The sequence below is a fragment of the Arachis hypogaea genome, chromosome 6, assembly GCF_003086295.3.
Source record: "Arachis hypogaea cultivar Tifrunner chromosome 6, arahy.Tifrunner.gnm2.J5K5, whole genome shotgun sequence".
Classification (NCBI taxonomy): Eukaryota; Viridiplantae; Streptophyta; class Magnoliopsida; order Fabales; family Fabaceae; genus Arachis; species Arachis hypogaea.
This window is the reverse complement of record NC_092041.1, coordinates 61,132,534-61,136,755: the sequence shown is the minus strand read 5'-3', so window position 1 is coordinate 61,136,755 and position 4,222 is coordinate 61,132,534. Positions and strand designations below refer to the sequence as shown.

The 4,222-nt window shown below is 34.8% G+C and overlaps 1 non-coding gene across 1 annotated transcript; it reads left to right on the top strand.

Moving 5' to 3' along the window:
- Window positions 1-804: 804 nt before the first annotated feature.
- LOC112699964 (small nucleolar RNA R71) lies at window positions 805-912 on the top strand. Its single transcript, XR_003152894.1, has one exon. It is a non-coding gene; the product is annotated as a small nucleolar RNA R71 (small nucleolar RNA).
- Window positions 913-4,222: the final 3,310 nt, after the last annotated feature.

The following is a 4,222-nucleotide window of genomic DNA, read 5'->3' as shown; positions in this document are numbered from 1 at the left end:
CATTGGGATTCACGTCCTCCCCTTCCTCTTTGGATCCGGCCATTTTGATTATATCAATGGCCTTACACTCTCTTTTTGGATTCTCTTCTGTATTGTTTGGGAGAGTACTAGGAGGAGTTTCAATGATTTTCTTACTCAGGTGACCCACTTGTGCCTCCAAATTTCTAATGGAGGACCTTGTTTCATTCATGAAACTTAAAGGGGCCTTAGATAGATCAGAGACTATATTTGCTAAGCTAGAGGGGCTCTACTCAGAATTCTCTGTCTGTTGCTGAGAAGATGATGGAAAAGGCTTGCTATTGCTAAACCTGTTTCTTCCACCATTATTAAAGCCTTGTTGAGGCTTTTGTTGATCCTTCCATGAGAAATTTGGATTATTTTTCCATGAGGAATTATAGGTGTTTCCATAGGGTTCACCCATGTAATTCACCTCTGCCATTGCAGGGTTCTCAGGATCATAAGCTTCTTCTTCAGAAGATGCCTCTTTAGTACTGTTGGATGCATTTTACAATCCATTCAGACTCTGAGAAATCATGTTGACTTACTGAGTCAATATTTTGTTCTGAGCCAATATGGCATTCAGAGCATCAATTTCAAGAACTCCCTTCCTTTGAGGCATCCATTACTCATAGGATTCCTCTCAGAGGTGTACATGAATTGGTTATTTGCAACCATGTCAATGAGTTCTTGAGCTTCTGCAGGCGTTTTCTTTAGGTGAATGGATTCACCTGCAGAATGGTCCAGTGACATCTTGGAGAACTTAGATAGACCATCATAGAATATATCCAAAATGGTCCACTCTGAAAGCATGTCAGAAGGACACTTTTTGGTAAACTACTTGTATCTTTCCCAAGCTTCATAGAGGGATTCACGATCTTTTTGCCTAAAGGTCTGAACATCCACTCTAAGCTTGCTCAGCTTTTGAGGAAGAAAGAACTTGGCCAAGAAGGCCGTGACCAGCTTATCCCAAGAGTCCAGGCTATCTTTAGGTTGTGAGTCCAACCATGCTCTAGCTCTGTCTCTTACAACAAAAGGGAAAAGCATGAGCCTGTAGACTTCAGGATCAACTCCATTAGTCTTAACAGTATAACAGATATACAAGAACTCAGTTAAAAACTGATAGGGATCTTCTGATGGAAGTCCATAAAACTTGTAGTTCTGTTGCATTAGAGCAACTAGTTGAGGCTTCAGCTCAAAATTGTTTGCTCCAATGGCAGGGATTGAGATGCTTCTTCCATAAAAATTGGAAGTAGGTGTAGTATAAGCACCAAGCATTCTCCTTGCATTATTTTGTTGTCATTATTTTCAGCTGCCATCTCCTCTTCTTTTTTGAAAATTTCTGTAAGGTTGTCTCTGGATTGTTGTATTTTAGCTTCTCTTAGTTTCTTCTTCAGAGTCCTTTCAGGTTCAGGATCTGCTTCAACAAGAATATTGTTGTCCTTTCTCCTGCTCATATGAAAAAGAAGGGAACAGAAAATAATAATAGGGATCCTCTTTACCACAGTAGAGAGATTCCTTTATGTAAGTAGAAGAAAAGAAGAATAAGAATGAAGAAGAGAAAAATTTGAACACAGAAGAAGAGAAGAAAGGGTTCGAATTTTAAGATGAAGAGAAGTGTTAGTAAATAAATAAAATAAATAGAAAGAGATAAGAGGGAGAGAATTTCGAAAATTAGGGGAAGAAATAAAATTAAAATTAAAAATTTAAAACAATTAGTTAATTAAAAGAATTTTGAAAATGAGGGAGGCAATTTTCGAAAATTAGAGAGAGGAAAGTAGTTAGGTGGTTTTGAAAAAGATAAGAAATAGTAAAACAAACAAAAAGTCAATTAGTTAGTTGAAAAAGAATTGAAATTCAATTTTGAAAAGATAGGGAGTTAGAAAAGATTTTTGAAATTAATTTTGAAAAAGATATGATTGAAAAGATATGATTGAGATTTGTTTTAAAAAAGATTTGAAAAGGAAACTAAAAAGATTTGATTTTTTAAAATTAAAATTGATTACTTGACTAACAAGAAACTAAAAGATATGATTCTAGAATTTAAAGATTGAACCTTTCTTAACAAGAAAGTAACAAACTTCAAATTTTTGAATCAATCACATTAATTGTTAGTAAAGTTTTTGAAAATCATGAAATAAAGATAAGAAAAAGATTTTGAAAATCAATCTTAAAAAATTTTCGAAAATAACAAAAGGAAAAAGAAAATATTTGATTTTGAAAAAGATTTCGAAAAGATAAGATTTTTAAAATTGAAATCTTGACTTAACTAACAAGAAACAATTTATTTTAAAAATTTCTGACTAAGTCAACCCAAAGATTTCGAAATTTATGAGTAAAATAAGGGAAAGATATTTTTTTGATTTTAGAATTTTTAATGAGGAGATAGAAAAATACAAATATGACCCAAAACATGAAAATTTTAGATCAAAACCAATGATGCATGCAAGAACACTTTGAATGTCATGATGAACACCAAGAACACTTTGATGATCAAGATGAACATCAAGACTTATTTTTGAAAAATTTGTAAGAAAAGAAAAACATGCAAGACACCAAACTTAGAAATTTTCAATTTAGACACTATGAATGCAAAAATGCATAAGAAAAACAACAAAAGACACAAAACAAGAAAATATGAAGATCAAACAAGAAGACTTACCAAGAACAACTTGAAGATCATGAAGAATGCAATGCATGCATTTTTCAAAAAAAATGCATAAATTTTAAAAACATGCAATTGATACCAAACTCAAAAATTGACTCCAGACTCAAACAAGAAACACAAAAATATTTTTTTTATTTTTTTATTTTATTAATTTTTTTTTTGAATTTTTCGAAAATTTCTTTTTGGAAAAAACAAAAACAAACAAAAACTTTTGAAAGATTTTTGAAAACTTTTTGAAAAGAAAATTACCTAATCTGAGCAACAAGATGAACCATCAGTTGTCCAAACTCAAATAATCCCCGGCAACGGCGCCAAAAACTTGGTGCACGAAATTATGATCATCAACAATGGCGCCAAAGACTTGGAGCACTCAAACGTGAATCACACTTTGTCACAACTTCGCACAACTAACTAGCAAGTGCACTGGGTCATCCAAGTAATAAACCTTACGTGAGTAAGGCACGGAGATTGTTGGTATGAAGCAAGCTATGGTCATCTTATAAATCTCAGTTAGGCAGATTCAAATGGTTATAATGGTTTTCGAATATAATGATAAATAAAGCATAAAATAGAGATAGAGATACTTATGTAAATCATTGGTGGGAATTTCAGATAAGTGTATGGAGATGCTTTGTCCCTTCTGAATTGTTGCTTTCCTACTACCTTTTTCTAATCATTCTTACTCCTTTCTATGGCAAGCTGTATGTAGGGCATCACCATTGCCAATGTCTACTTCCCATCCTCTCAGTGAGAATGGTCCAAATGCTCTGTCACAGCACGGCTAATCATCTGTCGGTTCTCGATCATGTTAGAATAGAATCCAGTGATTCTTTTGCGTCTGTCACTACGCCCAACACTCGCAAGTTTGAAGCTCGTCACAGTCATCCCATCTCAGATCCTACTCGGAATACCACAGATAAGGTTTAGACTTTTTGGATCTTAGGAATGGCCACGAATAATTCTAGCTTATACCATGAAGACTCTGATTAAGGAATCCAAGAGATACGCGCTCAATCTAAGGTAGAACGGAAGTGGTTGTCAGGCACGCGTTCATAGGTGAGAATGATGATGAGTGTCACGGATCATCACATTCATCATGTTGAAGTACAGCGAATATCTTAGAAAAAGAATTAGCTGAATTGAATAGAAGAATAATAGTAATTGCATTAACACTCGAGGAACAGCAGAGCTCCACACCTTAATCTATAGTGTGTAGAAACTCCACCGTTGAAAATACATGAGTGATGCTCCAGGCATGGCCAAATGGCCAGTCCCCATGAAGGTCTAAAATCGCATACACTGATTAAAGATCCATCCAAAAGACAGAACGCTTAGTACAATAGTAAAAAGTTATATTTATACTAAACTAGCTACTAGGGTTTGCAGAAATAAGTCTAAGTGCAGAAATCCACTTCCGGGGCCCACTTTGGTGTGTGCTTGGGCTGAGCTTGAGCTTTACACGTGCAGAGGCTTCTCTTCGGGTTAAACGCCAAGTTGTAACGTGTTTCTGGCGTTTAACTCTGGTTTGTGACGTGTTTCTAGCGTTTTACTCCAGAA